The sequence below is a fragment of the Triticum aestivum genome, chromosome 5A (assembly GCF_018294505.1).
Source record: "Triticum aestivum cultivar Chinese Spring chromosome 5A, IWGSC CS RefSeq v2.1, whole genome shotgun sequence".
In the NCBI taxonomy this organism is placed as follows: domain Eukaryota; kingdom Viridiplantae; phylum Streptophyta; class Magnoliopsida; order Poales; family Poaceae; genus Triticum; species Triticum aestivum.
In genome coordinates, this window is record NC_057806.1 from 164398609 (window position 1) to 164412203 (window position 13595).

Consider the following 13595-nt stretch of genomic DNA (forward strand, 5'->3'; position numbering starts at 1 on the left):
AGTATTAGTAGCTGAGTTGTCAATTCAACCACACCTGGAAACTTAATATATGCAGCAAAGTGTTTAGTAGCAAAGTAATATGATAGTGATGGTAACGGTAACAAAAGAGTAACGAAAGCAAAGTAATGTTTTTGGTATTTTGTAGTGATTGTAACAATAGCAATGGGAAAGTAAATAAGCGTAAACCAGTATATGGAAAGCTCGTAGGCATTGGATCAATGATGGATAATTATGACGGATGCGGTTCATCATGTAACAGTCATAACATAGGGTGACACAGAACTAGCTCCAATTCGTCAATGTAATGTAGGCATGTATTCCGAATATAGTCATACGTGCTTATGGAAAAGAACTTGCATGACATCTTTTGTCCTACCCTCCCGTGGCAGCAGGGTCCTAATGGAAACTAAGGGATATTAAGGCCTCCTTTTAATAGAGAACCAGAACAAAGCATTAGCACATAGTGAATACATGAACTCCTCAAACTATGGTCATCATCGGTAAGTATCCCGATTATTGTCACTTCGGGGTTAACGGATCATAACACATAATAGGTGACTATAGACTTGCAAGATAGGACCTAGAACTCTGATATATTGATGAAAACATAATAGGTTTAGATCTGAAATCATGGCACTCGGGCCCTAGTGACAAGCATTAAGCATAGCAAAGTCATAGAAACATCAATCTCAAAACATAGTTGATACTAGGGATCAAATCCTAACAAAACTAACTCGATTACATGGTGAATCTCATCCAACCCATCACCGTCCAGCAAGCCTACGATGGAATTACACATGCACGGCGGTGAGCATCATGAAATTGGTGATGGAGGATGGTTGATGATGACGATGGCGACGGATTCCCCTCTTCGGAGCCCCGAACGGACTCTAGATGAGCCCTCCCGAGAGGTTTTAGGGCTTGGCGGCGGCTCCGTATCATAAAACGTGATGATTTCTTCTCTCCTATTTGTTCTCCCCGAAAGCAGTTATATAGAGTTGGAGTCGGAGTCGGGAGGTCTCTAGGGGGGCCCCGAGGTAGGGGGGCCCGCCCTAGGGGGGGCACCGTCGTGAGAAGGGTGTGGGCCCCTGGTCTTCATCTTTGGCGAGGATTTTTTATTATTTATTGTAAGACATTCCGTGGAGTTTCAGGTCATTCCAAGAACTTTTATTTTCTGCACATAAAACAACATCATGGCAATTCTGCTGAAAATAGCGTGAGTCCGGGTTAGTTCCATTCAAATCATACAAGTTAGAGTCCAAAAGAAGGGCAAAAGTGTTTGGAAAAGTAGATACGTTGGAGAGGTATCAGGAAGCAGGAGCATGCGGCACGACCGGCGCTGCTTTGGGCGGCTGGAGCAAGAAGACCAGAGGTTCAAGAAGCACTACGGCCGTTGGATGGACATCGTACGGTAACTGGAGCTAGAATCATTCATATTGACTAAGTTGACAAAGCCCTTCGTCCCCGTTAACTTAGTAGGCCCACAAGTCAGCCTCCCACCAAGGTGGGTCCCAGCTAGCCGGGGGAGTATTCATTTTTTTGTGCGTAATAAGGAGGCACTTCCGGTGGGTCCGAGCTGACAGCGGGGGGAACGTTTTTTCACGAAATACGGTAGCCCGTCCGATGGGTCCCAACAGTCAGGGGGAAACGATTTTTTTTCGCAAAATACTGGTAGCCCGTCAAGTGGGTCCCCGCTGTCAAGTGGAGGAATAATTATTTTCCGCATAATAAGGAGGCACTTCCTTGCGGTTGCCGTGGACCCAGCTCTCAGCCTCTCCATGTACAATACTCTTCCGATGGAAGTCGGTCGTTGACCACATTGACCACGCCGCGCCGAGAGCACCACGGCGGTGGATGACGGCGAGGCCTAGGAAGGGGACGACGCGGAGCCGGGCAAGATGCGGCAGTGGATGCCCACGCGGAGAGGAGTACGAGTGTTCACTGGTTCGGCTACGGTGTGAGGCTACCGTCGCCGTAGAATAACAGGGGGTGTGGGTGAGTGGAGGGATGGCCTGGCCAGTGGTGGGAGTAGTATGGGGGCAGTGAGGCCTCCGCGGTAGCACAGCCGGCCACGGGAGGCAGGAGCAGGCGGCACGACCGACGCTACTTTGTGCGGCTGGAGCAAGAAGGCCAGAGGTTGAAGAAGCACTATGGCCGTTGGATGGACATCATACGGTAACTGGAGTATTGACTAAGTTGACAAAGCCCTCCGTCCCCATCAACTTAGTAGGCCCACAAGTCAGCCCAACAATATGGTGGGTCCCTGCTAGCAGGGGGTATTCATTTTTTGGGCGTAATAAGGAGGCACTTCCTTGGGTGCGAAGATATAGTTGGTGGGTCCGACCTGTCAGCAAGGGGAACATTTTTTTCGCGAAATACAAAGGCCCTTCCTGTGGGTCCTAGCTATCAGGTGGAGGTATCATTATTTTGCACGTAATAAGGAGGCATTTCCTTGCGTGCGGCCGTGGACCCAGCTGTCATCCTGTCCACATACAGTCCACTTCCCATGGATGTTGTTCATTGACCACGTTGACCAGGCCACGCCGAGAGCATCAGGGCGGTGGACGACGGCGAGGCCTAGGAAGGGAAATACAAGGAGCCAGGGAATACTCGGCAGTTGTTTCCCACGCAGAGGAGTACGAGGGTTTACTGGTTTGTCTGCCGTCGCCGGAGAATAACAACATGTGTGGGTGAGTAGAGGGATGCCTAGGCCAGCGATGGGAGTACGGTGGGGCCGTGAGGCCTGCGCGGTAGCATAGCCAGCCGCGGGAGGAGGGAGCAGGAAGTCCCGCCGGCGCTTGTTTGAGCGGCTGGAGCATGAAGAGCGGAGATTGAAGAAGCACGGCAGCCGTTGGATGGACATCCAACAGTCACTACTCTCGTGTGTTGACCAAGTTGACACGGCCTTGCGAGTGAGTCAACCTTTTTTTATGAAAGCATACGCGTCCACCTGTAGTAGGTGCACAAGTCAGCCTCAAATCTGTGGAAAACAGCATACAACATATCTGCCATTATTTCTAATAATGTACAGTCCATTTGCTAATTCTTAAGAATTTTTTTGGAGCCCATCGTCTTTTTGTTAGCATTACACCCCATATTTTGGCCACGGTTAAAAAGTATACGAAATTTTGCATATTTCGGTGCGGTCAACTATTTTTAATCTAGAAATATTGATTCACATTCAAACTATTTTGAAAAATAATTTATATAAATATAAAATCCAAATAATTGTCCACGCATAAAAATCAATGGAATTTAAGATCTTGTAATGAAAAAAAATTGAAACTAATTCCCGGTTTGATGTGTTTTAAAATTGTACAGCCCATTTCTGGGCAAACCGAATGAAACTCTCCTCGTCTTGAAAGATTTGCAGCCCAGTAGGGCCGATAAAGCAAGTAGGCCTTGTTTGGGTATTTCTTAAAAAAATAGAACTGGGCTAGCCATTTTAGCAAGAAAAAACACAACTGGGCTCATGATGTGGTAAACATAAATAAAACCCTGGCTAGACGGGCCACAGCCCCCACACAGCCCCGTTGTTACCCTGATCCGTCGCTAAAACTAGTATAAATAACAACTGCTTGTTCCTAAAAAACTGCGCGACTTGCTGGGTCGATGGTGTCAGCCGCTCGTAGTGTAATTCTCTCGTTTATTGACTACGTTGACAATGGCGTGAGCCCCAAATGTCCAACCATTAGGAGGAACCATATTTTTGGGCTTGTACTATAGAGGCACTTGCTTGCGTACTGCCATGACGCTGGTGGGTCCCTACTATCATCCTCTCCACGTACAGTCATCTCCTTGTTCCTCTCGGTTGTTAACGACGTTGAAAACGCAAGAGGGCGGCGCACCGCGCATGGCGAGCGAACCAAGGCCGCAAGGCGGAGGACGACGGCGAGGCCTCGAACGGAACAAACAGGAGCCGTTGAAGATGCGCCGGTCCAGTTGCAGGCCGAGGGGAGTACGAGGGTTGACTAGTTCAGGCGCGGGTGCGTGTTGGGGCTGACATCGCCGGAGAATAACAAGACATGTGGGGGAATAGAGGGAGGGACTGGCCAATGTTGGAGGGTACGTACGGTAGGGCGGCGGAGGCACAGCTAGCCATGGGAGGCGGGAGCAGGCGGAGCCGAGGAGGTGGTTTGGTTTGGCCGGCTGGAGGAAGAAGAAGACAAGAGATAGAAGATACACGACAGATGTTGTACGTCAATCCATCATTGGTAGGCAAAAAAATTTGTTGACTGGCTAGTAAGTCGACACCACCTTGGATAGGCTATTTCCTCGCGGGTCCCAAATGTCAGAATCCAAATCTGTCACGGTCATGCAGCCTTTCCTATGAAAATTTACAGCCCATTTGATGTGCTAGTTCGAAATAAGTTTGTGGGTGCTGGTGGGGGCTAATCACTTGGATTCTGTAATGCAAAGTGAGCTCAAGCAGCCGGCGAGAGTGATGTTATTTCCCTTGGTTGGGATTTGTTACAACATTTCACTCTAAATTAAACGAATGACAAGCCATTTGCCTTGTTTCAAAGAAAATATGACAGTCACAGCTGCGTTGAAAAGGGCAGGAACATCTAACTCCAGCTTACAAACTGTACAAAAGCATGAGGGTTAATTGTTCATCAGGTTTACAAAAAAACCAGATTGAAAAGGGCAACAACATCTAACTCTAGCACTGTTTTTGGCAGTCACAGTCAAATGGATCGGTCAGGTCCATAGAATGAACATCCTGGGTCGTAAAATTTACTGGATTATGACCACAATATGTTGTAAATAGAAGCCCGACACGTTCAGAAGCTATTTTGCCCACCTGAAACTCCTTTTTTTGCTCTTCGACATACCCATCTGTCAATTCAGTAAATATATGGGCTTTTGAATTGATTTTACTATTTACTAGTGTGGATGGGCTGTTTTGTCTTGGGCCCAGAGAAACAATTACTACTAGTACAGTGGAGACATTCTACAGCTACCCAGAAAAAACAATTACTACTAGTACAGTGGAGACAATCTACCGCTTCTGGCTCCTCCTAGGTCATTGAAACGTCTCCCTCTACTGAATGTCGTTATACTTTTGTTCACCGACATGCGGGCCATACAACACGCGGGCCCAAATGCCATCAACCAAATTAGAAGGCAGTATGCAGGCGGAGAGTGACCCCGGTCGTAGCACGGCAGTAACGAGCCGCCGTATAACAACACCCCACCTCCTCGCAGTCTAAGTTTGAGGGACGAAGCAACCATCATTTCACTCTTCGCTGAATCCCCTTCTCCCTCACCGTCTTCAGGAAAGGCAACACTCGCATCTGCCACTGTTCTTCTCTCCGAACGAAGGGAAGGTAAGCGGATCCGTGATGTTGGTATATTTTCATTCAGAGAAAAAAGAACTTTTGCAAAGCAGTAACCGATCCTCACTCTCTTTTTTGTTTCATTGTCATTGCGATTGTGTTTTCCTTTTAGTGGTCTCCTAGTATTCGTCAGTTTCATGATGGACCAAGGAGAACCAGGCAAAGATCTGCCGATATTGGAGCAGACGCGGGAGGTTGATCCCCACGAGACAGAGAGCTCCAAGAAGATGGAGGCAACCACCGAGCCGACCCCAGATACGCTCACGGCCACTACTGAGATGGTCAACGCCCCGTTTGAGGTTACAGCCCCCGTGGCACTGCAAGAGCAGTTTTCCCCCTTCGAGGATGTGTCCCCCCCCCGCTGAGCTGCCCAAGGTGATTTCCTTCTTTGCCAATCTCGATTGTGGTTTTTCATCTAAGTATGTGGTGACTTTTTTAGAAAAGGAAGTATGTGGTGATTAATAATGCAAAATTTCATTAGCTTCGATGCCGTGCTATACATAGTGGTCTAAATAACTTGTGTTTCTTATATTGAAAAGTAATTCAGAATTTGTTTCTATTTCAATTAGAGCCCTAATGCAGACAAGGATTGTGTGGTTGTACATGTCGCTATGAGGCGGACGACCTGAATATACGCACTGGAAAAAGAGAGTTCTTAGGCTGTTGGATCCTGGAAGCCATTTGCAGTTATACCAATGAAGAGTTGTATTCCAGCCTCACTGTTGTCAGGCGTGTTATCCAGGTTGTACTGAAGCACAAGAAGTTCAAAGCTACTCCTTCGTTTGTGAGGAATACTGTTCTTGTCAAGCTTACGCATGAAGATGACGTGGCATGCCTCCACAAACAAGTTTATCAGTGGCAAGGCCACCAGGCCACAAGGTTCATAGGATTGAGGTGCTGCGGGACATCCTCGATGATGTTCATGGCAAGGTCTGTCATGTGTCCACCCCAAATTAGATCGAGGCATGAAATAGTTGCCCCAGCTAGTGTTTAATAGTAGTTTGGATTGTGTCTAATTATCTGAACCTTTCGTGTTATCGACCCCTCTGGGGCTAGTACTCTGTTTGAATCCGTCTATGGGAACTGCTGCTCATTTTGTGTGGCCGTGAATCATGTGAGAACCATCGTAATTATTGCTGAAACAGATGTGTCCTCACTAGTTTTTTCATGAATATGGCATGGTAAGACATAAGTTGTCACGGTTTATCATACGAGCAGTGTGTGTTTTGATGAAATAGAGCACTCGTTCGAGAACCATGCACCGACGTATACATAAGAACTTGTAAACACTGTTGGTGCTACCCCACTTGTAAGTAGTTGTGCAAAACACGGCACATTGGCTTAGCTCGCTTCAACACTAGTCTATCGACCAGCTAACAATCAACAGTATGTTGTCTGACATATAAGCAACTATGTATGTTGTTACAGTGGTTCATGCAGTTAATTGAGGCCACAATGTAATAAATTCCAAACGTTCACACGCTAGTCCAGCGCTCATGTGGAACACTCACATTAAACTCGTCTTCATAAAAAACATGAAAAGCATAAGTTAAGCAATTTTATACATCTCAATGATTCATAGAACATAACAAACATATACTAGTTCATAGCAAAAGACAAAGTTGCGAGAAGGTTTACAAATCAGGAAAAAACAAGCAACGCTTCTCTGAGCAAAGGGCCTCCCGGCAGGCTTAAATTTCCTGGAGTTCACTCTGGTTTTTTCTTGTTGCCACCATCCAGGGTTAGGTTCTCTCATTCCAAAATAACCAATTATAATTGTGGTCTCAGCTGGAATGCTGAACTGAACCATGCAGTGTACTGACCAGCTGAAATGCTTGTGCATTCCACTAAATTTAAGCACCACTATTTGCAGAAATAAGCAGACCACAATGCCTCTTGTCCACGCACCTGTCCAAAAAACTGTCGTGTAGCCATGCCAGCTAGTCCTCGGTCCATGGATGAACTGGTAGAAATTGCATTCTGGACTAGGATGCAATTGTTTTCGCTCGTCCCTGCACTGCAATCAAGAAGTAAAACATAGGAATCAACTTCTTTTCGATTGCGTTGGTCATTCTACCTTAGTTACTACCAATGTAGGGATACCTTGAATACGGGAGGTTAGACGACGGCAACGAGGGATAGCCATCTCATTTTGCGCAGTTGTACTAAAACTGAGGTGTGTGCTTTTGATTGCGCGGATAGAAACGATACGGAGACAGACATCCCGAAACGATATGGAGACAGACATCCCTTTTTGTGCAAATACGAAATACGGTTATTTAAGCAGTGACAGATATTACTACTTCCCCCCATTTCCTCTTAGAACCAAGTCCTAGATTCATTCTACAGCTTTCCCACTTTCTTCCCTGTTTGAACCAACGCTTTGAGTCAACTGTATGAACTAGCTTTACTTCTAATAATAGTAAAAGTCAAGGTGGCTTTGGAATAGTGGACGGAAGTAGAAAAGGATCCACATGAAGGGAGCTGGGCCAGTAGAGCAAGGCAGGTTTCGAAGGAATATATACCTAAGGGTCGTCGGCATGTGGCAAAGACGGCGTTGGGAGGCTGCATTTTTGCCACAATACCGCAGGGAGGAAGAAGGGGTCAGAGGCCCTCTCGAGCCGGTGCACTCTCGGAGAGAATGACACGGCCGCCGATCGAGACGCGCGGGCAGCCGTTGGTCTCCTCCCTCGCCTCCGACGACAGCGTGAACAATGCACCTACACCCCTGCCCCGGTCGAGGTTGTCCGGCCGGATTTGTGACCAGTCATGAGCTGAGAGAGAGTGTGGCCACCTATGTGTTGCTTAAATCTGGAGAGCATGAGAGTGAACAAGAGGAACCCTAGTAAAGCAAGTGCTAAGGCTCCTGCTTTTATATATAGTGGAGTGATTTTGTTGTACCAGCTTCAAAAAAATGCGCTCCTACGTGTACCAATGAGTGGGTGTGAGAGAACTAGTGTGTGCGTGCACCGCTTCTCTTCGTGAGAGTACAATATACTATGCCCAAAGAACGTTCGCCGCAAGAGTAATAGTATAAGTGTGTGACGTGTGAGCTAAAATAAAATGCGCGCACCGTCTTTTGTTTTTTAGAAGTTCCGAGGGTAGGTTGTGAAGAGCACATATGTGTGTGACGTCTACCTGTAGATAGATGGTGGGTGCGACGTGTGAGTCTGCGAGAGGAGTCGGGAGAGTCGTGACTCGTGAGGGTGCATGCGCGTGAGAGAGAGGGGGGCACGTATCAATGCAATGCATGTGTCCATAAATCATTATCCGACAAACGTTCGCCACAAGCCTTTTCCTGACGAATGCCGTAAGAACCGTTAGATCGGCATCCGACAGTGTCAGTTTTTCCATGTCATTTAACAGAACAGCCACTCCTCCTACACACAAATCTTCCACGTGAGTGTTAGCAACTAACGTATGCTCCCTCCGTTCCGAAATGCAGTGCATATAGCTTTATTGAAAATTCGAACCTCGCAAACTTTTACCGAGTTTTCATGTACCAAATTGCACATGTAAAATACCATGTATATATCATTTCATTCATCTTCGAGAGGTAACTATAAACATGAGTGAGGAGTCTACAAAGAAAGACCATCGTATCACCCACAGCAATTTCAAGCATCCTTTAGTGTCGAGGAATATCATAGGAACTCTATATGATATGATTTTTATAGGATTTTTTCCTTTAGAGCCAATTGGTTCATAGGAATAGATTCATATACTCCACATTTCAAAGGAAATAAACATGATATCATTTCTATAGCTTTAGAGCCACTTGGTTCATATGAATGGATTCCTATACTCCCTTAATTTCAAAGGAAAATAAACATAAGTGTACATTCAATAGAAAAGTTCCTATGATATGAACCAAATTACATCTCTTTTCTAATCCCTCCTCATAGGAATTGAGATACATGTCATCTCTAGATTCAATAGAAAAGTTCCTATGATGTGAACCAAATGACATCTCTTTTCCAATCCCTACTCATAGGAATTGAGATGCTCCATGTCATCTCTTTCCCTACAACTTCCATGTATACATCTTCTATTCATAAATAGATAGTACAACCCACTAGTAGTTTTTTCCCAAACATGCAACTATGGCACAAGAACTATGTAGTGTGCCAATAACTTTGAAAGATGGTCGCTGGATGAAGCTAACCTGACAGTGCAGAGATAGGCAAATCCGAGCACTACTGGCCATTGGATATCATCAACATTCCACCAGATCTTCCATATGTACGATTTAGAAGACTCCATGGTTGAACTTAAGCATAATGCACAAACCTCAAAACACAAGCACTTCTCCTTTGTTCTAGAATCTTCTGTATCATAATTGAGTTTTTTTTCTAAATGAATTGCCATTATTAGTTTTTTACTTTATGATTTACAATGCACAACCCCATGAATCTTAACATTTTTATAAAACTAATTGATTTTGAATGAGATGAACTATAAGAACTAAACGAATATCTACATCATGCATATGTGACTCAAAGCTTTACATGCCATAGTGTGTATTTATTCATAATTTAGTTTTGAAATCTCATGCATTCAATACATGTGTAGCTTACTAGTTTTGAGTAGAGTAGCAAATTTCATGCGGCCCCGGGTATATCAAAATGCAGGGCCCATGCATCATTGCCTTTCGGTCGAACCTACGTCCACAATTTTTTGTATGTAATGTATCTCCACTGGTCCCCGAACCCAAAATGCTGCCTCGTTCCTGTAAAACCAAGAGGCCCACACATATTTAAGGCGTCAAGTCTAACCCGTTTACTACGACGTGGCCCCGCATGCCGTAGTACTCCTACAAACCCTACCGCCGCACTCATCATCGGTTTTCTTCAAGAGGACGAGGGAGAAGCCGATTTGTAGAGGAGGCTCTTTCAAAAAAAAGGATCTATAGTGGAGACCCCTACCCTAGGGTGCCCTAGGTAGCTGCTGCACACATCATTGTTTTCTCTTTTCTTTATGCTCTTACGCCCTAGAGTGAAATGATGGTTGCTTCGTTCGTCCAGCTTAATGCGGGAAAGGTGGGGCTTTGTGATTTGACCCCTCATCACTCATTTTCTACGACTGCGGCGCTACAACCGGGGTGCCTCCAATTCCAACCACTGCTTCGAACTGTAATTTGGTGCATCGCACGTGGAACAAGACGGTGGATGAGCCACATGTCGGCCAAATGGGTCCTGTTAAGTGTGTCGCTATTTCGTGTGTGGATTGATCATGCTTGAGTTGCTATGCCAACACGACAGGAGCAGCCTACCACTTGGTTTTGCTCCTTGGTGAATCCCGACTGTATTGATCTAGAAAGATACATGCTGAACTACCCTCTCCGTCTCGGTTTTTTATTTTTAGGTGTCTCGGTTTATAGGGCCTGCACGTAGTTCTAGGTCATCCATTTGACTAACTAAATATGAGTTACTATGTCACAAAAAGTATATCATTGGATTCTTAAGCGGATGTAGTTGTATTTAAAAGTCGAGGGCGGGGCTTTTCCTGCACGGTAGGCGGGGCAGTTCCGCCTAGTCGGTTCGATAGAGACGCGAGAAGACGAGGGAGTAGGCTGCTGCAAACGTAGGGCTGTGTGATTTGACAGCGAGTTACTGTTGGACAGATGGGGCCCCGTTATTTGACTTGCCATTATCATTTTAACTGCGTCGCTACGACCGACGTGAGTCTCCTGATTCCTGACCACCTCCATACAGGTGCCGCTCCCAATGCTCCACCATGTAGTTGAGGCTGTCTCTTGCATGAGAGCCCACTTCTCCACTTTTTTCTTGCCTCTCTTTCCTCCACATATGCAAAAATGCCATGTAAAGCGCACTATTGTACTTACTTTTACTTGCTCCTACAGGTGCTTAAGCTTGCCACATAGGCATAAAGTCTGATGTGGCAAGTTAATCAAGAAGAGAGAGACTAGTTTGGTGACCCAAGGAAGAAACGGTGCTAAGTGCGTGTACCTAGGTGAAAAGACAATTTTGAGTCTATAGCTAATTAAATGAAGCAAACTTAGCAACACCATTTCATTGGAAGAGGTCACTCCTTGGCAATTGCAATAAATACTAGTACTCCCTATGTCCCATAATATAAGAACGTTTTTGGCACTACACTAGTGTCAAAAACGTTCTTATATTATGGCACGGAGGGAGTACGAAGAAAGAGATAGAGAGGAGTAAAAAAAATACACTTATAGCCAACCTTATAGCCAACCTTGTTGTAGTATGAGTGACTAAGTGATGACTATGTATGACAAGCCAACATCAGATAGCCTAACGCATCGTGTTAAATCTCCAAGGGCGTGACCGCGCGAGCGACGTGATGGTCATGGTAGGCGCGACGATGATACGGGCTGCTGGCGGCCCTTGGATCTGAGATCAAACGGTCGCATGCTAAGTTGCTAAAAATTTACAGAATAACCCTCCAGGATAGGATATTCACCCATAGGTCTAGAATCACACCATGCAACCGTTCGATCTCAGATCCAAGGGCTCTCGGAAGCCCGTATCATGGGAGAATGGAAAGCCACTACCCTGCCGTTCGCACGCTGGCAGTTCGCTCCTACTCGTCCCCGCACGTCCTTCAATACTACGGCGGTTCGCTCCTAGTCGTCCCATCCATTCACATTACTGCAGTTCCACTAATCCTAACCCTCCTCCCAAATCCATGGCGTCCCAAATCTCCACGATCGGCGATGAGTACAAGGTTAGAACCATCACAGGCGACAAGTTCGACGTTATCTACACCCGTTATTCCGCGACGGTGAAAGGATGCCTTTCTCGCTTCAGACACATGTTGGAAAATTCAGATGATGAGTGGTCGCTGGGCTAGATGTTGAGTACACCACAGTCCTGGGACGAGAGAAGGATCTAAAGGACGAAGAGAGGAAGAAGCCCGCCGTGATCCAGGTTTGCATACATAACATTTGCTTGGTCTACCACATATGCCATGCCGACGTTGAGTGCCATGATTTTAAGAACTTCCTCAAGGACAAAATAGTGAAATTCGTTACTATAGACTTTAAGAACGACAAAGAAGTCCTGGGTCGTATAGGCCTCGTTGTAGGCAACCCCTTCGACATCCAGAAGAATCGGCTGGTGCCCTCTCGTCAGCCATGGTTCATCCTTCGTACCGTAAACTGGAGAAACCTCATTACACGTTTCATCGTCATGCATGGCATCAGAATGTACTAGATATAGACCACATCCACTATGCTGCAATTGATGGCTACCTTTGTTTCAATATCTACAAGGGTTGGATGAAAGCGAAAGCCAAGTGTGCGGTTCAAGCAAAGAAGTATCATCCAAGAGGAAGAGGGACAAGGACGAAGTCGAGGACGTGGACGAGGACTCCGAGTAAGGTGGCAGTGTCGTTGCTCATGGTGGTTCTAAACTTCTAATGCAGTGTCTACAGGATTAGTTGCATAGTTTAATTTCATGTGTGCTTAATTTAATTTGAGGGGTGTGTTGTGCTGAGCCCCCAGCAGAACTATGTTATGTTTCTTCTCGTTACTTTAACTCGTCAGTATGTACATACTACTAGTATTTCTTTAATAGAATTTAGCACCCCAATTAAGCACGTACTAGCTTTTTTAATAGTACTATATGCATAATTTGGCGATGAGCGCCCTCTATATGTACCACCTTTTTTTCATTTCAATTTTTGCTCCATGGCGCAATCCATCGATAGTACTACTGTACAAAACTATACATTTTTTAAAAGGCTAGAGTACTTTTCATCACATATATAGCCAGTTAAATTCTCAACCTAGAACGACGTGCATGCCATGTAGTAAACCGATACGGAGGAAGTATAGTAAAAATAAGGTAATTTTACCGAGCGATCGGCGGGGGAGCATGGCATGTCATGTGGTCCCACGTGTCATGATGTACCAAGGCGATGCGTGTGTCCCTCTTGAGGCAGAAGCAATACTACGTGGTTGGATATGATGGCAAACCGAAGTGTGAAATAATGGCCGCTTCGTCCGTCTGGGAAGGTGCGGCATTGTGATTTGACGTCTCATTGCTCATTACTACTACTGGGCCGGTATGAGTGGGGTGCGTCCCCCTACTGTTCTGCATTGTTATTTCGTGCTTCACACGTCGACCCGGTTGCTATATGTCCCACATGTCAGCGACAGGAAGTACATAATTCATGAAAGGGAGTGTCGAAGGAGGATTATACTACAGAATTCATGAAAGGGAGCGACTTAGTTTTGGAAAAATCTATTTTTACGGAGTACGTACCCAC